General features: G+C 25.0%; 1 protein-coding gene across 2 annotated transcripts in view; it reads left to right on the forward strand.

Moving 5' to 3' along the window:
- LOC112590845 (lachesin-like) overlaps positions 1 to 23,829 on the forward strand; it is a 185,789-nt gene that overhangs the window by 50,160 nt on the left and 111,800 nt on the right. The gene's annotated exons all lie outside the window — the stretch shown is intronic.

Below are 23,829 nucleotides of genomic sequence, written 5' to 3' on the forward strand. Positions count from 1 at the left end.
ACTTACTTACTAGTATTTATGAACGTTATACAGGAGTTTACAACCAAAAGCTAAGGTGTAGCCTTGTACCTACGTACACGATAACACTATTTTAACTGTCGGCCCATAACGAGTTAATGGCGATTCACTCGAGTTCTGTATCTACCTTACGTTATATTTACGATTTTTATTATTATTGCTTTCTCGGCATCAGGCTGAGAAAAAGTACGCACATGCCGAGGACTACCATCTTGCCAATTGTACGGCGGGGAGTGACCTTTACGCCCTATGGGACAATTGCGCGAGCCATAATGATAATCCGACGGCCTTGTTCCGCAGAAACAATTATTATGATAATAGCTATGACCCATTCTCGGGTACCTAGGCATCTTTCTTTGTCACACTGGCAATTATATTATGTTCATAAAATACGGTCGTGAACCGTGTAACTGGTGGGCGCGATTCGTCGAGGACTAGGATAAAACACCACGTTATTAAGAGAATGCATATTGATGAACTCCGTGTAGAGTCTTCTCGTTCGATTGGTTCGTTTAAACACATCTACCTTCTTTATCTTAATATTAAAGGCGTCTGCCAAGGTATGATAATGTAAAAAGTGTTTTAAATGAATAATAATAATAATAAAATACGTATAACGATATTTCAAATGTTTCAGAATATGTTTAGTGTTACGTTTTTAGGTTTACCGCGAGTAGCAAAATATATTGCGTTCGATATCTAAATGTTTGTGTCATTATTCGAACAAACCGCACGAACTGTATCGCTACGTTAATTACCGCGGTTACATCAGTTCAATAATATTGTAAAGGTACAAGGCTTGTACAGCAGCTTGGATGTTTTCGTCCATTTTTTAACACCATTAATAACGGCGTTTCGTGGAATCCACTTAGACATTAAATAATAATAATAAAGTTTGACCCTGTTACAGATAGACAGCCACAAATTATGTAGGCGTAATATTGTGCACAATTTCATGGTTTTTTTTTTTTTTTTTTTGTTATGTTATGTTTTGTTCAAACGCCGACTCGTTAATTTCCCTGTTCCGCCAGCGTTCACCGAGATTATGTGTATTTTATAATACAAAATAATATATGCTCGCGAGTCGTATAATATAATTAAAAACAAATGTGCGACTACGTTCTTTCGGGACTGAAAATATTAACTGTAGCGTAAGAGCTTTAGACTGCATGGCTGGCGACGACGCCGGAAACTCCGTGTAATATAATACACTTACAACACGAATATAAAATATTAATATTATTTTCGTGCGCGGTGAGTATTAACGCTTTCCGCGTACCCGACGCGTGTGCATGTTGGTTTAATATACATATATTGAACATTTTTCGATTCACTTTAATGGTCGGATGTAATTTTATTGTTATTATTAAGTGTTGAAATAAAAAAACTAATAACGTGTCTGCACCCACCGCCTCGGTCCGAACGTTCGACATTACTCACGCGTAGGTTTCAGTAGGATTTTTCTCAGCCTCTGTGCAGTTTTGTGTTCGTCTTTAAATCGGTTTTTTGTTTCCGACCCGAAACATCGAGGAAAGTTATTAGAACACAATCGACTTTTTTTCCTCGAGTCACGTTTGTTATTAATAGATGCTGCATGCACGAGAGGAATATATAGATTAACCAATTAAGGTTATCACCGACCGTGCAGATCCGTTCGTGGAATTTATCAATTGTAATTGTATTTTTACACTGGGAAATTGCTGCTTTGAATCTGCGTATTTCTGTTATAACGGTCTTAATGAGTCTTTCTACGGAGCTCTAACTATATTCTGAGAACACTAAAAATGTCAGTTTCAAAAAACTAGAGATTTTGTTAAAACATTAATATCGTTTCAAGTCAGCCGCGATAAAATGGATTACGGTAATAACAATAATAATTATAATAATACGATGTACAGTATGTTTCATTTTATTGTATAAAATCAGGATATTATAAAATACCAATAGAGTATGATTTTTTTTTTTATTAAAAAATTGTAATAAAAATAATTAAATTACTGATTACGATTAGTTTTCTACAACATTAGTGTCATCGGAATCCGAAAACTTTCTTTGTAATTAAGTATTTTACAACTTATGCACGCTTTGTTTAATAACTCGCGTAATTTTACTGTTATTGAGCAGGCTAAACATGCCAACAATAAAGGTAATCATATTTATTTTCTTTGGAAAAATTCCAATTTTATCGTAGTATATTTTATGTTGCAATTACCAATAAGACATTGCATATGTGCAGTGCATTCAACGTACCTGATTGGTATATATTAATAAGATACGGTATATTCTCACAGGTCTTAAGCGTTTATAAAATACCGTTATTTTCTTTAACAAATGAAATATTTTAAAACCATATTAAATATTTTATTACAGTGTAAAAATCGAAAACGCTGTACGATGTTATTATAAATTTAGTGGTAAAAAATAGGATGAAACTCTTCAGACCGGAAGTTTCTCGGAGACTTGGTACAAAACTTTTCCTTTCTTTATTTAATTTTTAATTTCTTCCCGTGAAAGTGCGAAAGACCATAGTTGGTTACGCTCGTTGAAAATAATAATGACACCCTTTGTTTTCTATGCAAGCATCTTAATATCAAATTTAAACACTTTGGGTTTGCTTAAAAACTATGTCAGTAAGATAGAACAGCAACAAATATTTATTTATTTATTTATTTTATTTTTTTTTTTTTTGAAGAGGAAATAATTATACTACATAATTACACTTAGTGTTTATTTTTTTAAAAAAAATTGTATATTTACTACTTTTTATCATTTTAATAATATGATTTATATTTTTACCTTTAAGAATGAAAATGTTTTTGATTTAATATCCTAAGACAAAATTTAGTTCTAACAACATTTATTTATAATTTATAAACATCAAGTTCATAACGAGAAGTTAATTAATTATAACTTCATAAATATTAAAAGTTTTAATACGTGGATTGGTGATAAATAGATGCATCTATTACACAAAATATACGTTTATAATTCAAATCTTCAAAACTTTAAAGCTTTAAATGCTTACAACAATTAACAATTAACTAATCACTTGAAACTCGATATGAAGGTATCTATAGATATTTTTAGAAGAATATTCAATTAAAGAATATTAAATTAATATTTCTACCATTCAAATAACGCTAACTTAAAAAAATAAATAGATAAAAAAAATTTAGAAATAGGTAGATATGTGACTATGTGAGTATTGAACTTTTTTACATTAAGTGTCAAGTGAGTTACTATTATAGGTGTGTTAAATTTGAATATAATGATATATCATTGTATACGAAAAACGATTCTGAGCGGATATTGTCAATCAGTCTTAGGTGATATGTTTTTTTTTATATACTCGTACCTATTAAAGTCATTTATTTTTTTGAACTACTTATGAAAAATCTTGCATTACATTTTCAATACTATTTATAAAAATAAAAGTTTCTATAAATTTCAAACTACAAAACAGTTTAATTTTTTTTCTGATATTGATGAAATAAATAAAATTCTAACTTAAAACGTATATAAAAAGAAATTTGACTAAATACTTTTAATATTTTTATAAAAATACATAAATAATTTTTATGACATCTTTTATTAAATTTTCAAAAATTTTAAGCCAATGAATAATTTTTTATCGATATAAAAAGAAAACAAAAAACTGAAAAAAACATTGAAAATGTTTATACCTAAAAATAATTCAAAAAGAGTTAAGAAATTTTTAAATTGTTATCGTATAATAAAAATGATGATATAAAAATTTAGTAAAAATTTCAATTATTTATTGTTAGTTTTTTTTTTTTTTTTTGTTAAAATACAATCATAATATATCAAAAATTGTTTAAGAAAAAATTATTTTTTCGGTAAATATTAAATGTTGCAAATATTTGAATTTGAAATGCTCATAAAAAAAATAATTTGAATTTCCTGTAGAATTTATTTTCATGTATAGATTAAAAAACTAATAAAGAACTTTCTTTTAAATGTTTAAAACGAGAAATTTTTATGATTTCTAATTACAAAACAATTACTAATTTTTGCAATTATTTATTAAGTTTGTCAAATTTCTAAATTAAAACATAGGTTAAATAAATATTACGACTATAGATCATTAATGTTTCTTATAAAAAACTTTTACTTAAATTTTCAAGCATTTTAAAATAATTTTTAATGGAAGTATATAAAAAGTAAACTAAAATAAATTGAAATTTTCTTATACGTATGTATAAATAGTTAAAAAAAAAAAAAATAGTTGAAATATTTTGAAAATTTTATTGTAAATAGAAAGCAAAAGTAAAATCATTTGTAAAAATTTTCAAATATCTACTGTTATTCGTTTTCGAGTTATATAAAAAAAACAAAATTAATTTTTTCAAAAATTGAATTTATGTGAAATTCCTGTTTTTCCTTAATATTTTGTTTATTTTTTCCTTTAATGAATTATAGAAGTAAACACTGGGCAATTTTTAAATTTACCTTTTTGAAGTACATAGCTACTAGATCAAATTTTTTATTCAAAACCATCACTATTTTTAAAAATTAAAGCATTTTATTGACAACTCATCGTGTACTCAAACATATAATAAAATAAAATACACTATAATGAATTCAATTTACATTTATTGCTCCGCTCAGAATCTATAATCTTTTTTTTACAGAATTATTTCATTACTTAAAATAATGTAAAATTAATAATAAAAAATAAACGTATACATTTATATATAGATATGGTTATTATTTGATTGTAATTTTTTCTCTTACTCACTAAAAACCTTTTTTTTTTCTGGATAATTTAGAGTTTGATTCGATTAAGTTTAACGCTCTGTATACACAAATTGTATCGACTAAAATGTAATTCGATTTTTATACTCGACAGTCGATAACATCTTTTGTCCATGCTTCTAATTACATTATAAATATATGTGCATGTATCAATAATGATACCTATATTATTATTCTAGATGACTATATTATATTTTTATTTATATATACATAAATAAATGGCATATACTTAAGATGACAAATGAACAGCTCATATTTTGTATTTCTTGTGTAAATGATCAAAATGCAAACCATTTAATAGTGCTTTAAAGACTGTGCATACGGAATGCGAATCAAAATCTGGATTTAATAAAACAAAAATAAAAGATGTGTAGAATAATATAATATTAGCTGTTTTTTAAATGCTACAATTTGAACACCAGAATAAATTATGTTAAAAATGTATGCACAGTAATTATATTTTAAAATATTTTTCTGAACTATTTTATTCACGATATATTAAATGTGAATTTCTGTATTTAAAATGTCTGAATGTTAATAATTTAACTTGTTATTTTTTAATTTTTTTGCTACAGTTTTTCGTCATTTTATCGGAAAAAAAAATTGATTTTAAAATTGGTTTGGATATTTTAGCCGTATATAGTTGCAGTTAAATTATATAATTCACGTAATTTAAGTATATTTTATACTTTGTACATTGATCGACCGTAAAGTATATCTAGATTTTATGTAAATTGAAAATGTTCATTATTTTGAGTAAAAATTATACAAATATCATAAAAAGTAAATTGCTAGATTTAAGTTATTATTCACAGTAATTGTGTTAGAGAAAATATAGAAACAAAAATAGGAACTCTAATCTAAGACTGAAAGTTATTTAATTAATTTTATCATTAAATTGTTTGTTAAAATTGATGAACATATTTAGTTTGTTATTATGATTTTTTCAGTTTATAGTTTGATAATTATTTGTATAGCAGGGAAAAATTAATTAGAGAAACGCAAAATATTATAGAAATGATGATGATTGGAAAAAATATATTGTTAGTCTAGATTGATAAAATTGTTTTCAGTGGATTTTCCAAAGTAAAGTTAACATAAACTATTCTTAAATTATTAGAAAAAAATATTGAAAAATGGAACTTCAAAAAATTATAAAACAAAATATACGATTGTTACAAGAAGACCGATAGTTACTCAAAGCTTCAGGATTGGACACTACTTATTTGAAGAAGTCGAAGTTTTAAATACTTAGAGGTTAATATAAACATTATAAACCAAATAAATAAAATGCACAATGAAATTAATCTGAGACTTGTTTTAGCAAAATATCACATAACAAGAAGCAAATAGTTATCAAGGTTATTGTCAAGAGAAACTAAGACAAAGCTTTATATAGCCTACCTACTTTGCCTTATTATGATACATGCTTGTGAGACTTGGTCAACAACAAAATACGATAAACTAAAAATTCTAATATTTGAGAGGAATATTTAAAAAAAGATATATGGTCCCGTACTATACCCAAAGTCAAGAAGTTATGAAAAAATAAAAAATGAAGAAATCGAAAGCATTTTTAATAGACTAAAAATACAAACATGTCTGAAAGCTAAAAATCTAGAGTAGGCTGGCCGTGTATAGGGAGCAATGGATAAGCTAATACATAAAGTACTAATAAATAAACTCAGTGGGAAAACACAAATAGGGAGGCCCAGTCAGCGATGGCTAGATAAAGTTTACAAAAATTTAGAAAACCTAGGAACGAAAAAAATCAAAGATGCGTATAATCGAAAACTGTGCAAAGACTTGGTAAAATCGGAAAAAGGCCTTCATGGCCTGTAACTTAAAAAAAAAAAAAAAAAAAAAATTCGTTATGTTTTTGCATAAAATATAAAGTAAATGATTCCTACTATTTTAATTAGTTAATAATATAGTAGATATAATTAGATATTATTATTAATTAATAAATATTTCATTTTTAACTTAAGTTTTGTTACTACTAAATGTAATCTTTATTTTTACTCTATATTACTGTTAGCATAATTTCTATCGATTTTATTTTTATATTTATTCAATGTTTCGATGATCTAGTTATGTATTTCATTATTACCAGATATCACATACTGATAAATATCTGAATCTATATCCTTAAAGTGTCTTGTAAATTTCATATTGTAAACCCGATAAGCCTATTACAATTCATCATGATACATTTAGTCCTGTAAAATTTCGTCGAGAGTTACCTATTTTTTGTATATGTATTTTCTTGTGAAATATAGGTAAACACTACAAATAACTAACTTATTCTTTACTTTATTTACTATTCATTTATATAGCTACTAATAATATATGCATTTGAAACATGGTCTACAACAAAAGGATTTTGGAGAAATTAAAAAACTTTCGATATTAAAAAAAAAAAAAAATACATTTTATTCTGTACACAATGAAACCTTAGAAACAAACGAAATTAAAAGCGAAATGAAGACCTATACGTTTTATATGGGAAACCAAACATTATAAAACATGTATAAGAATCAATAGATTGCTATGGTTTGGCAAAAATGATGGACCGAAAACGATAAAATCAAAAATGTGTAAATGAATGAATTAAATAAAACCATTAAGTAGACCTTTGACGAAGTGGAATGGTACAGTGTAGTTAAAGATATCAAGTTAGGAGATAAAAGCTTAACGATTAAATTAGCGACGGAGAAGATTTTTTGTGGCAGTTCACAATCACCGTTAAGCTAAAAAAAATAAGAATATTATACCAATCTATTAACAAGTGGCGTATATTTCTTTATTAACATTATACTCGTCTATACAATTATGATGAAAGTAATTCATTAATCGTTAATAACATACATTAATATACAGATAGTTCAATAAGTCTGGAAACGATCATTAGTCTATTGGGACTAATAAATAACAATATTATGAATAAATAAAATATTTTGCTTTATAAGTATACATTAGTGTTATCTATTATTGTTCTATGCAGGTATTAAGTAATTTCAGTAATAATTTAGAGTTCTAAAATCGTGTTGAATACATATAGTGTATACAGACTCAATAATAGCTAAATTCCATTATTTAGGAAGATAATTAAATGTTACTATTTAAATTTTTATTTCTGGACTTTAATTTAACGAGTTTACTTTTTATAAATATGTATATATTTTCAACTCACGAAATAGCACTCGTAGGCACTATAAATCCACAGGGAGTTTTATTGTTATTGCCAAGGTTCCTAAATCGCATTTGTATTACATATTTTTACATAATTTGTAAAATTTACATTTCTAGAATCGGTGGTGTTTTTTTGAGAAAATAAGAAATAAAATTTCATTACATACACATTCAAACAACAGCATTTAAGAGTGCTCTACTTCAATATATAAATGTGATTTAATAATATATATATATATTTAATGTAATAAAATATATTTGAATTTTAGGCTGAGCATTCCTTTTTAGTTTTATTTTTTACCAAGTGAAAGTATTCAAGGAAATTGAATTCAAAATGTATTTAAAATAGTTAAATTTTAAAATTTATCAGCATACCGACTTATTTTATCTAGATTTAGGATTAAATACATAGTATAATATATTTAAAAGCCAAACTAAACGTATTAGTAACAAATACTAATCATTATTATAAAACGTGAAATTTAAGTTAGTTATATTTACAAGTGTATTCCAACGATGGCCAAATAAATATAAAATTATTTTAACTGAATTATAATTAATGTATAAGTTAAACAAAATTAAATGATTTGAAAGTTGATTATTAATTAAATCTTAAAATAAACTAGTTAAGCTGAATTTATAAATTAATTTTAAACAATAATTTACGAACCATTAAATATTAAACTGTTTTAAATATGGCTTTAATTAGTGCGCAGAATTATGATTTCAAAGTAATCAAAGTTGGCTATGGATGTCAACGTTTATATAAATATTTATAAATATATAAACTATATAATAATGTAACATATAAACATAATTTAAATATATATAAATGGTTATCATTAAATATGAAATAAAGGTAAACTAAAAAGTGAATATCAAATTTATATTTCAGTTAAATTAAATTTGACTTGCTTAAATATCAAAATAAACTTGTTATTTAATGTATTATATACTATGTAATTATATTAAATTAAAACTAAATTATTGAAAATAAAAATATGCTTTTCGTAAGGTTAAACTAAACTTTATTTTTTTTGTTAGTTAATCAATATTACTTTAATATGTTTAGTATGTTAAATGTGTTATACTCTTACGTTTTTGTCGTGCTATCATTTGCTTATTTATTAATTTGTTTGGTCCAAAAACATAATATATGATTGTAATAAATTATAATATGAAACCAAATCAAAATAAGGAATCTAGTTGCATTTAGTTTAATTAATATTCGTATTTCAATCGATAGAAATAACGTTATACAAGTTTTCTCAGTTCAAATATTATATGCTATGAACTCCGTCAAACACTCTTGTGGGTACCTATTTGCTCTTGAACAACACACAATTTTCGATAACAACATACAACGCATTATTATTACTATTATTATTATCATATTAGATATACATCTATGAATTCCGAATGATGAACGGCTTTCTGTATAGGCTCACACTTTATCATACCGTACCATACGCAATCTCAATTTCATTCAGATGAATAATAAAATATACTTTAATATTATCTACTTTAATTGGATACCTGCGATGTGGTCGTCTACATGGGAATGTATAGTATATGCATACACAACGTGTATACTCGTGAAATTACTATAGTTGCAAGGTTCTATAATTTTTTTAAAAACAAATACGCTTAACGAAGTTTTTATTTTTTATTAACTTTTAATATATAGTATGATAGCTCAAATTGAATGCAGATAATATATAATACTGTGCAATTAAATATTGACGTTTATAATTACAATTTCAATTATAATTATGATACAAATAAGAAATCGTTATAGATTAATAATACTTACAGAATAAATATCTTATAAAGATGAGTTGATTTAAATAATATGCATGGAATAATGTTAGTGTTAAATAATAGCAACGTCGACTTTAATGCAAAGAAATGATTTAGACTTGAATAAAATAAAAACTAAACAGTACAATATTGTATAGCTATTATTCCTAAGATTTGTATTTATTATTATTTTAGTTATATTAAATTAATGATACTATAAGTTATGCAAAATAAAAATGAAATAAATTGGTTTATTTATAATATAATAATATCATCGTAATAATAATATTAAATAAAATATGTATTGTGTGTTTCATACGTTTTATTAAATTTGAAATTTAATTTTTCCAGTAGTGTTTTCTTTTTTTTTTATTATTTATTTATATAATTACATTTTAAAAGACATAATACATTTTTTAATAGGCAACTATAAGAAGAACGTGTTTTAATTTCCAATTATTTTAAAACAAAATTGATAGTTCACTTAATGGCCGGGAACCACTATTACAATATAAAAATGTAATTAAAACATTCAACGAATAACGCACGCATTTGTTTATGGAGAACGATAACTGAAGAATGTTGGTACTCAGCGGAAATTATACAATGAGCGTAAAACGAAAATTAAAACTAAAGAGCGCTCCTTAAACATCTTGAAACTCTCAACTTGAAAAACGAGAATATACAATCGAAAAACGTTACACTAATCGACATAACTGAATAGTTAATAAACAAAAACTAAAAACTATTATTAATTAATGATTGCTAATTATTGATAGTATTTATTAATCAATGATCAAGTTCATTTGTATTGACGAATATTAACAAAAACCAAATAACGACAATCAAACATCGACTTAACGTGATATTATGATGGTTTTCCGAACATACGACACTAGGTATTAATCAATAAATAAATCACGTTTTATGGTACTATTATTACTATTATTTACTTTTATAATTATTATTATTATTATTATTATTACTACTACACTATTATCATATTAATATTTTCGTGTGCATTTCATCTTCTATTGCATTATTATATTGCTATTATTTAGATGCGGAAATCGTGTGCACTATTTATTGATTTATTAAAATAAATATTATTATGAATCATACGTTTGACCAGATTTTTTAACGTCAATGGAAGATTTTAAATATATATATATATGACGTGATTTTAATTTACCGGAGCAGAGATGCCGTTTCTGCCGAAAAACAGTTGACCTATAAGTCCTTGTTGTAGGTATTTATCTCAATTATCACAACCATCATCCATTCGAACACAATACTTGACATGGTCGTGACCGTTGTAAGTACATATCTCACTCGGTTGTTTACGCGTAACTACTATTTTATATTCGTCGTATTATGTAAGTATATATATATATATACCACTGTCAAATGGTATTTCAGCCAACAATCAAGAGTTTGCTATAACCTTTATTTTTTGGTGTGAAATAATTACACGAATTGGCATTGTTTAACGTCAACATGATAATATACATACAATCATCATTAAAATATGATATGTGGTGTATACAAGTCGAATTAGGTGGTTTTAATTTCCAGTGACCGGATGCAGTAATTAATGCAATGGGATTTTTAAAAACCACGAAAACAACACTATTACAATACGTATTTATATTTAAAAAAATATAATGATTATATCTTTCGAATAATTCTAGTCTTGACAATATGTATCGTAGTAGTAAATTTTCGTTGTGGTATGATATTACCCCAAACAAATTTCGAAACGAGAACCGAGAAATTTTAATCGTATTTCATCATTGTTGTACCACACCGAAAACAATGTTGCTCATAAATAATTTCGTCATTCGACACTGATCTATTACTCGAACGTTCGCGGAATAATATTGATATCATATTTCCGGGATCAATCCGCGCGCGATAGATAATAATATTACGTGGTCTCCAAATGCCGCAACATAAAGGTTTAATGTCAGTAGTCACGCTATTTAATAGGATAAAATATATGCGTTCGTGTCGTATGAGAATATGTGTGTTTATATGTATGTCAGTTGGTGAGTAAGTGTCGGAATATATGCGTGTGTGTATTTCACCTCCCGTTTAATCAGGCATTTTATGATGAATAGATGTTATGGTGTTTTTGGCACGAAGACCAGTTTATTCACATTCACTGACGCGTTTGCGCACGCTGAGCGTAAATATATACATCTAAATCAATGATGATCCTACAGTTAAAAATCGATCATAGTATTGTAAATGCAGTTCTATTCTTGACGGAATTTATCGCCTCAATAAACGGTGTTAGATCTGCATCGTGACCTTTAATATTACAGTATGACAATAATATCTAAATCGGCTGTATATCCCATCTAAGATAAAATTACCAACATACTACAATTTTCGTTGAACATTTTCCTTTAAAATTTTAAACAAAGTGCATTTGCGAGAAAGTAAAATCAGCTAGATTACTATTGTAATTTTTACTCGCGACGCTCTGCGATTGCGGTGGTATAAATTGTTAATTATACAAATTCGTCTGATGGTGATGTTACAACAATATGTGTGTGTACATATTTTCGTTTATATGCCTACGTAACTTTTGAAGAATATTTCGCTTTATTTGCGTAAAGGCGAGAATTTAAATATAATAACGCCTTCGCCGAGATCGTGATTCTGGTTTGGTATCGATCAGTAGAATAAATAATTATCAAAGATTGACAACGTTATTCACTTGAGAAATACGTAGATCTTAGGAGATTTGATTGTGAATTTAGTTTAGTGTGAAATCTTTTGTAATTAGTATATGTTTACCATGTGGAAAGAAAGACAAGAAGTCAAAGGTGATGATAAAGCAAGGATTTCATGCGCATTTTATTGTGGTATACATGGTACAATCTGATTTTAACCGTTTTCCATCCTTTGCAGTATATGGTATTCGAATGTAATAGATATTATTTTTGAGTATAAAAATCTGCCAAAGTTGTTCTCAGGCGTAGTGGTAGTGTTTGTATAATATATTACCACAATATAATAATAATAAAAGAAATTTACAATATAACTCAATATTCTCAAAACTACAATAGTAATATTTTACCAGAATAATTGAGCAGTGTAGACAACAAAATTCTGACTTCCGGAAAATCGTATATAATTGCTGTAACTAATACGCACCTTAATATTAACATTTAAACCAAAATGTATAACTTATTAATTTTTTTCTCATGACATATTATAATGTATAAGTATTCATCTTCATATAAATAAAATTATAGTTATCTATAAGTACTTATCTAGTTAATTTATTTTTATAGGCTAAAAAAAAAAAAAAAAAAAAAAAATTAAAATTAAAAACATTATTTTTTTCAAATGATTTTTTGTTTTATTAACTCAGAGATTGACTTGTTATTTTCTAATGAAATTTATTCAAAAATTAACTTTTTTTATTTTTTCAAATTTAAGCTTTTTTGTATTGTTAAATCAGAGAATAACATTTCACATGTTCCAATCAATAAACTATTTTATTTTATGTTTATGTTTATATTTTAAAATGTTTTAAATGATATATTTATTTTTTTATCTAATACCTACACTTATATCACTGGATATTTGCAAAATTAATGAAATTATCTGATATTTATATAGATAAAGATGTATTCAATTTTATTTTAATCTAGATAAATTTTTAATTATATATTCTCAACACTAGTTAGATTTTATGAATGCAATAATTAAGTAACGATCAGACACAATCCTTGTTCTAAAATATATATTTAAGTGTTTCCCGTTATAGCCTCAACTATGGCCAAGAATTTTCAGAGAGATGAAATGGAGATTTTGAGCTAATCCTTCTTAACTATAAATCTTTTTTTTACATCAGTTCAATTAAACATAACGGAGTATTTACCAAAACACTAACGTTATCGTAACATACTTAAGATACTACTGAATTTGTTATCAAAAAAATGTATAAAACTAGTCATCTTGTAATAAAGTGTTAAATATAGGTGCAATATTATATATTATTTATTCAAGGAACCGATATAATATATATATATATATATATTATATTATACTTACATAATACACGTTTACGAATAAATTATAATTTAAAAAATAATTTAAATTTATTTATAAAAACATTTACTATAATTCAATATATTGATCTAAATAACATATTATGTCAGTACATTATTACATTATGTCTACAATTAATCAACTGAAAATTGAAAAATCTGTTATTGTTGATAATTTCAAACATTAAATCTAGAACGTAACGGAATCTATAGCCTTTAAATAACGATGGAAATAAAACAGTGGACTCAATAGTATATTTCCTGAAAACGATTTAATTTAGATTGGTTTTTATTATTGATTCATTGGTGGAAGTCCTACAATAGTTTATTTTTTACGCGCTATTCATAACTACCTATTTAGCCAAAATCATAAATTCTATAACATAAACGAAGAACAGATAAAATTAAATTTGTACATAAATAAATTAATAATGATTGTATATTATTACGATATTAAACTTATAGGTAATTTTCAAGTTCGTCAAGTATAAATATAAAAAAGCGTAAACATTTCTTGGACATAAACATACATAGCTGTTTTTGCCTATATTTGTCCACCGCATTCCCTTTTCTTCAATGCCATTTTCATTTCTCAGTCGGACGTCATCGGATTACCACGAAATTTGTTAAATCTTTGCTTTAGTTATACAAGTTGATCCTGTACAATGAAAACCATGATAAATGTCCGTGGATTTACACCTTATTAAACTGTTTGAAATGTAAACTGCCCAAATTTTGAACACAATTATTTTAATTGTTTTTATCAAGTATATAATACATATTTAAAATGATATCCAATCACAATAGTTATTTAATTTTTTTTTACTAATAGTAATAGTTTAATTAAAAAAAAAAAAAAAAAAAAATGTTAGTTTTTGTGTGTCAATTGGATTCAGTATAATTAATTGTGTTGAAAATAAAAAATTCTATTGACAAACATCTTCTGGATTCTGTTGAAGACTATGAATATGCATGTAAGTTATTCATTTGAGGTTTTTATAATGAAGTATACATTATTATTAATTATAAATATATAGTTGATTCTGCACGGCGTTGTCCGTGACAATATTATTCCAGTAGATTTATTCTGTCTTAAAATCCGTTATAATAAAGTTTACAAATCATAGTAATTTTAACACATTTATTTCTACAGTTTTGACCGAATGCAAAATACAGGTGTACAATAATTGTATACAGCTATAGTAAATATTTTATTTAATTTAGACAAAATGGCCATCGTATACAAACAAAAAATATTGATTTTTCATAAGCCAAATGTAATTTCTGTCTGAGCCTTTAGTCAAATTGCAAAAATTAAAAATCGCTTCGAGGTGTACATCCTCGTGTATGGGATTCCACGTGTACGTGCAATATATTCGGTTGTTGCTGACACACAATAACTTTTATCAATATAAATAATAGATAGATAGTTATTGTATAGTGCAATACTCAATATACTACAATATTAGTTACATTTGACACGCGCGCACACATACACATAAACACACACACACACACACAAGCAAGCATTATTATATTATTACACGGTCACGGCTACAACGGCCAATGGCCATTATTATTAAACAGACAAAATATATTATTCGCGTCATATACATTTGTGTGTATGTAAATCGGACGATCCGTTTGATTAAAACGTTGGGCGCTGCTATCGTTTCCGGCGTCGGGTGAATAATAACCATACACACTCGCAGCGCGCACTGTAGAGCGTTGCAGCCGAACGCGGAGTGGGCGTGTTCGCGCGCTTGTACGGGGTTTTGGTGGGTAAGATTTATCGCGTCAGCCTCGGCCACCCTCTCGTGCGTTTTGGTCCAAAACCACTGCCACCACCGCCACCGGTCGGGTTTCGCTTCAAAAACTGTTCGACTTACCTGTCGTATTTTGGCAAAAACAACACCCACGCACATAAATCATCGACAGTGGCGGTGGCGGTCGGTCGTTATGATATTATTATATTATTAGCCGCAAATCCGTGACTGCGAATATTTACTGAAAAAAAAAAATCCACCTTTACAAGGAAAAAACAAAATGGTATAAAAAAAAAATTAAACATTTACGATTAATTTTGGTAATAATTTAACAATTTGTATTATAATGCTATACAGTAACCATTGGACGTCGATACACGGATTTATTCACTATTTGTTCATTATAAATATCAATTGTTTTCTTTCTTTACACAATACATATCATTTTTCATTACGTACGTATGCTTGGGCTGACTAATTGACGACTAGTATTATCATATCGTTATAAAATTCCATTGGCTCGTAGTAAAAGAAAAATTATAATAAAATGCGATGTGTATTATAATTATGTATGTTATTTAAATGAATATCATATTTAATGATATGGTGGTTTTCCTTCAACTTTCAAGTAAGTTATTTATTATTAATTATATAATTAATTAATTCTAATAAATATTATACTATTTTTATACAAATTATTTACGTAATAATATGTAATATAAGGCGTATCTATAAAAGTTAATACACTATCCAGTTATAAGGAGTAACTAGATTTTGAAAGTCATTTTACTAAAAACCTGATAACATTGATTTGTACATAATTTTAATATTATTTATTTTTATTTTTCATAGCATCGCTATGATTACCATCCGAAATTCATAAATAACAATAACATTTACGTTTAAATTAAAAAAAATAAATAAATAAAAACACTTCAAGACAACAAACAAATATACAAGATTCTATAGTATTATAGTATTATATTATTGTATACTTGATATTTAATATTGTATTATTATTTATTTGTCTAAAATAATAAATAAAGTCTATACATTTTTAACTAGTTGAATAAGTATTCATAAATAAAATTAGTTTATTGTAGCATATTTTAAAGATAACACGGCGACATGTATAGGCAAAATAATACCATTTATATATGTGTTGTTTCATCGTTAGAACAAGTTGATACCTTTTCTGAAAACAATTTTATAATTTAAAATGAATAGTGTCAGGTAATATTATAATATTTCAGTATGTATAAATAGATGACATAAAATAACAGCATAAAATACATTCGACTTGTGAAAATTCACAATGAGACTGCTAATATTATGCTGAAAATCATCATATTTTAAATAGATTTAAATATCTTTTAGAAAAAGTAAAAAAATAATAATAAATACAATAATTTATAAGTTAAATACAAATAAATTACGTGAATTGAATGATATAAATTAACTTTTATTTGATCATGAAATAATAGTTTATAAACTTAAAGTTGTATAATACAATATTACATGCAATATTGATCGCCTTCTCCCCTCCCTGGTGAATTTATTACTTTCCTCCGGGAATTAATTCATATTAATTTTTCTTTTATATACTTTCAAATCGATAGTTTATAAAATTTTATTTTATTTTAAAATTTAAAGTGTTATTGAGTAAACCTAATTAAATCAAACAAGCATAAACTTAAATAAAAAATAATAATAATAATGACTAAGTAGATATGATATAAGCACTTACATTGAAAACATAATACAATTATGTTGTATATTATTATTATTATTATTATGTGTTTAATCAAATTTATCTAATGTGTTGTAAATAATTTTACTCTGAGAACTTGGATTTGCATTTGAAAAAAAATTCGTTAGGTATACGTTATTTACAATTAAAACGTTATACAAATTTTGCGTTTATCATTATTCAGAATTTAAACGTCATTCTTCTTTGAATTTATCTTTATTCAGAGTTAAAACGTTGTTTAACTTTTGCGTTTATTGTTATTTAGAATTAAAACGTTATTCAAGTTTTGCGTTTATTGCTATTCAGAAATACATTTTTACAATATTGTGTATGAAAATGACATTAACACAGGATTACAGGAATTTATATTTTGTAATGATTATTTGACATAATTTAGCTGCATTTATTTATACCTTACTACAATTGACAAAATAATAAGCATCTATAATTTATATTTTTATAATATAATATTAAAATATTATATTGGCAATCTATATACCTAATATACTCGTACTATGGCGTATAGAGATATTGAGTTATAGAATGCATAATTTATACTTATTATACTTGATATTACTATTATTAAATAGTACAAACTACATTCACAAATAACAAAATAAATACCTATGCCTAATATCAATATAAAATATATTTATAAATTCATTTAAAAAAAAAAATAATATACATTTTATAAATCATTGATTGTTTTTGCTAACAATTAATATATCTTCTAATAAATAATTAGAAATTAAACTTCTGAAGTCGGACAATATACACTTTAAACCAGAAAAGCTACGTTCGACTCTAACCTACAAGACAAAAAAATAAAAAACTTTAGCCAGAAAGATTATAAATAATTAAAACTAAAATTTGTTTTTAGTATTTTAAAATTTACAAATTACAAATAATAAAATTGTCCAATACAGATACTTCAACAATTCTGAGCAGGTGGTCTCTATATTTTTTTTCACTCATATCGTATATAAAAATTTTATTTCTTTAACCAATTCAATAAACATCTCTAAATGAATTGTTTTTTAAAAGTTGTAATAAAAAATGTTGAATGTATGTTGTGGGCACTGTAACATCCGAAAACAAATTGACATAAATTGATGAATATTATCGGACAGATATTAGTTTTGACCGTAGTTCAGTTTAATATTGCAGGACATTACTCTATAGCAGTGGTCACCAAATGACCGTCTGCGGGCCGCATACGGCCCTTGAACAAATTTTATCCACCCCGTTGACAAAGAATACATACCATAAATGTAATAATATAATATGTTTTCATTAAATTAAATTTTAAAATAATACCCATTATATGTTAAAAATATGTACTTACAATTTTGATGGCCCACAAAACATTTTCAGATTCCTAATGTGGTTCTTAAAAAATAATAATTGGTAATCCCGGTTCTATGGAGCATCACTAATTTTTATTTTTATAGTTAAAATTATTATTAATTATTGGCAATAGAATTATCTTATTTATACTTACCTATTAATTATTAAATTTTATAATAACATCTAATGTGGAAATAGCCCGGATACGGAATAAAATTAGTTCTTGGTTAAATAAAAATGAATCGCGTAAAATAAATATTTTCATGAAACCAGTGTTATAATAAAATGTATATTCATTTTAATTTATAACTATTAATTATATACTATAATATATAAAATTGTTGGTTATGTTTTGTTTAAAGATATATATTTTGTTAACTGTTGTATATTGTTTTGTGTTATTTAATTGTTTAAGTTTATCGTTTTCCGTTATAATTAGGTTTAAAAATTTCAATCGTTTTTTTTTGTCACTGTAACGTTATTATAGTATTTGCATACTCTGCTAAAAACTATTTCATTTTTAATAAGATACACATATATATATTTAAACTTCTAGTTTGGTTTATATATGCACTAATTGTATTCCAAAAATTTAAAATACTTGTACCTAGAAGATCATATTTTTAATTTATTAAGGATTGTATTAATAAATTATGAAAATTTACATTAAAAAACATATAAGTTATTCCTTCTATGTATTTCTTTCGTTAATATAATATATGAAATTTTTATAGTAGTTCATCACAAGGCAATCATTTACCACAAAGTTAATTAAGTATTGATATAATGATGTATGTTGATCAACATGCATTATGCAATTTTTAACCTAGTAAATACACTTTTAAGTGGAGCTAAGATTTATATGCAATAGTATGTTTTTTTCGACTTCTGATTATTGCTTTTTACAGTTATGTCTACAAATCACCTTATGATGAGGTACATTGTGATGTTTTTATTTTGCATATTTTGAATAAAATTGATGATATTTCAACTATAAAAATGCATGTTTATGGTATGTTTTAGATATTTTTATTATATATAACAATATGCATTGACGCTTTTCAAATATATATATATATATATATATATATATATAAGAATATATAATATCATTAAGTTTTGAAAATTTAAAATACCATGTAGATGTTTCATATAAAACATTTTAATAGTGTGAATAGTTAAAAAAAAAATATATATATTAATACTTTTATTAATTTTATAACATATTATTATTATTATTATTTTTTTTTTTTTGAGCGTTTGTTTTATATTATATAATATATATAATATATATATATATTATAATATTATAATATTTACATCAAAATTGCATTATAGCATATTTTTTACTTCTAACTTTACTTTATAACATACCTTATTATAGTATTTAGTATTATAACAATAAATGTACGAGTATGTATTATACTACTGTAAATTTAAAGGAAGAAAAAAAAAATCATTATTTATTTATTTTGAACGATTCACATGATAGGTTTATGTCCACTGTCACATAATATATATATATATATATATATATATGTGTGTGTGTGTGTGTGTGTGTGTGTGTATAAATATCACAAAAATATATTATTAACAGTATGCTCTTCAAACTATATAAAAATGCTTTAAAATACATTATAGTAATAATAATGATAACCTTATACTGATATATACGTAGACAATGATGTAAGAACAACGGTCTTATAGTTCAGTTTTAAAACGATTTCATTCCGTGCAAATGTAAGACGTTGTATAATATAATAGATGCATATATTTACATTTGTTGAACATAAAGTTCAAAGGAAAACAATAATAATGTATTGAAAAGAATGACATTTGCTAGTCCAGAAGAGCTTTTTGTATCATCGTCTTACAAAATGTAATATGCGTTTAGAGATCTGTTACAACAGAAATAGTCTTTTTACGTGTATATATATAATAAAATAAAATATTTGCATACCATTATATTATTTATATTATACTTGTAAATGAATGAGTGAAGCAATAAAGAAATTTAACACTTTAGAAGCAATTAGATGAATATAGATATTGTTCTAGTTAAATTATATATGATATATTTTCTACAGATTATTTTGAATTGAAAATGCGAAAATGGATAGTATATGAAAATAGTGTATATTATATTTTTTACTAAAAAATATATTTTTGAATTGATTTTATTTAACGTAAGTTAACATAATTATAAAAATGCGATTAAAATGTACAAAAACTATAAGTAGCAGTGATATAATAGTCAATAACCGTTACAAGTGTTACGACCCATGCAAATAAAAAAGTCATTTTCAAACATTTTTAAAGTTGAATCTGAAATAACGGCTGAAGAGATAAAAGAAAAAGCATAGATAACTAAAGAAAAGAAAATATATTATGTAATAAATATACCAAACTATTGGAACCGTAACTCAAGTATTTTTAATTTACAAACAATAAATAACTTTTACTACTGTTAAAATAAAAAGTTTTCATCCTCCTGATTAAAAAATATAATTTTTTTTTTGAAATACTCAGTTCCTAATTAGTTGACCGCCAACAAACATTTCAGAGTAGGGATGGCATAACTGCTTTCATTTATTTTTAAATTAATCAAAAATCAATTTACCTGTCTTAATTAAAATGTTTTAATATCCTACAAAAAAAAAAAAAAAAAAAACGTATTACTTAATTAATAATTAAATGATTAATCGCAAGACAGTAACCACCATTATTGAAACAAACTCACGATAATCGAGTTAGAAACTTTAAAAAATATGTGCTTATAAAGCAGATTATTTGCAAATAATTACACATAGTCTTTAATTATCATCAATTAATATTATCATATTTTTGTTTCAAATAATTATTAACTACTTGGTGATTAAGTTAATTTGAAAAAATATAAATATGTATTGTTTTTTTTCAAATTCAAATTTATTAATAAAAACCTAAAAATAAAAATAATATTTCATACTTTTTTTTGTTGTTAATCTGTGATTTATTATATTGCTATTATTTAGTCTCATATTATGTATTATACAGGTATGATCTATTAAAAAATTATCATTTATACAAATGCTTGTACTATTTATTATTTACCATTATGTATCTGCAGTATTGATTGACTATTTCATAAATCACAACTTTTACTATTTTAAAATTACAGTATATTGATATACAATGACGTATGAATCAAATCATATATTGATTTTTTGCATTTTTGTGCTCAGAAATAATGTAGTTTAGGATAAAATAATATGTTTCGTCAATTTTAAAATATTTTTTCTATAACATAATAATTATAAAAATAATAACGTTGAAACAATCTCGTGTTTATTATTCACGTATAAGCAACATAACAGTTTTATCGTTTGAATATTTAACCACATTAAATAATTTTATAAAACCTCACTACAACCGAACACTATATTGTTGTTTTTTAATTTAATAATATTATTACCGTCATTGTTAACACAATAAATTAATAGCATGTCTGATCAAAGGCGAGTTAATTTGTAACGGTAGCCCACTCAAATTTGCGTCCTTCGGAACATTAATATATGCAGTATGCACGTAAATAATGATACAAGTGAAAATGCTTTTACGAATTTCCATTGGAGGTTTGATAAAATAAAATAAAATTTAAAAAAAATAAAAACACAATTATATGTATTTGTGAGTGTAGAAGAAAATACGTGAAATGAACGATATACTGTAGAATTCTAAGCCACAAACTACAGAAAACAAAAAAAAAAAACATATAATATTCTTAAAAATACATTTACATACATACAGACTATACAATAGAATAAAAAAAAAAATTTACGTCGGAAATATTACGATTAGGAAGATTTATTATTATGTACCTAATAAAATTATTAAAACAACCGAACGACTAACAACCGGAACTCTTATATTTAACTGAAAATCCACTGAGTAGTTAAATCAAGTGGCCAAACAATTATTCTTTACCACTTCTCCGTATTATTATTATTATTATTATTATCATCTTCATTATTATCATATGCTCTTTTCAAAACCCCGAAAAGTTTTCTATATTTTATGAAAACGCAATTGTATATTATACTGCTTTACACTTGTAGTATGTACAATGTGTATGAAACATACATCCAATGACAATTATTACTTTTAGTACGATAACGAAACAAGCAAAAAGTCAAGTGATAATTCATAACATTAAAATTATTCATATTATTGAAATACGTATACATTAATGTCTGCAATAATTTATTTTGTTATAATAATACATTTTGCAATTATTGTGGAGATGATATAATATAAAATTCGATCGCGTCGAAAATAAATTCAATTTGAGATTGATACTTTGGGATCAGTTTTGATATAACTACATGCTTCACACACTATAACAATAGTTTCTAATTTTTTTTATTCTATTCTCCTATTGCAACTTTTCAAAAATCTCACGTCTTCACTTAATTTTACAACATTTAAAAAATATTTAAAATATATAAAAAAAAAAGACTTTTTTTTGTGATACAAAATAACTATATATTATACAACTAATAATGACTTTTTTTTTTCATTTTAAAAATTAATTATAAATCAACTTAATTATTAATAATATAATTTGTACAATTTTAATACATAAATTATAGAAATAGTTTTATATTAAATATTATAAGTTAAATAAATTCAATGGGAAATTTGTGATTGTTTTTTCTCACCAAGTCCATAATCCGTCGAGATATTTTTGATAACACGCAACGCATATCGTTTCCTACATCCAACCAATTTCTTTGTTTGCTTTTAATTTGTAAAAGTGGGGAAAAGCCAGACTTACAGAGACTTTATTATCACTATATTCCCCTCCGTGCAGTATCTAAATTCTCCCCTAGAGGAAACTCCTCTCCTCCGTTTGTAAACTACTGCACTATAACCTATAACAGAAGTTACTGGAAAATAAATACAACCTTGGAAAACACATAAAATTTCAGTACATGTATAGTCTTTATTCATACCAGTACCAACTAACGTCTGCACCTAGTGATTTTGATACTTGGGCAATAACATTTTTTCTATGACTTATTATTTTGATCACTAAAATTTAATTCCAAGAGAAACTGGCCGGATTTGGTTT

This window comes from Melanaphis sacchari, unplaced genomic scaffold (assembly GCF_002803265.2).
Source record: "Melanaphis sacchari strain LSU unplaced genomic scaffold, SCAv2.0 Contig120_pilon_pilon, whole genome shotgun sequence".
In the NCBI taxonomy this organism is placed as follows: domain Eukaryota; kingdom Metazoa; phylum Arthropoda; class Insecta; order Hemiptera; family Aphididae; genus Melanaphis; species Melanaphis sacchari.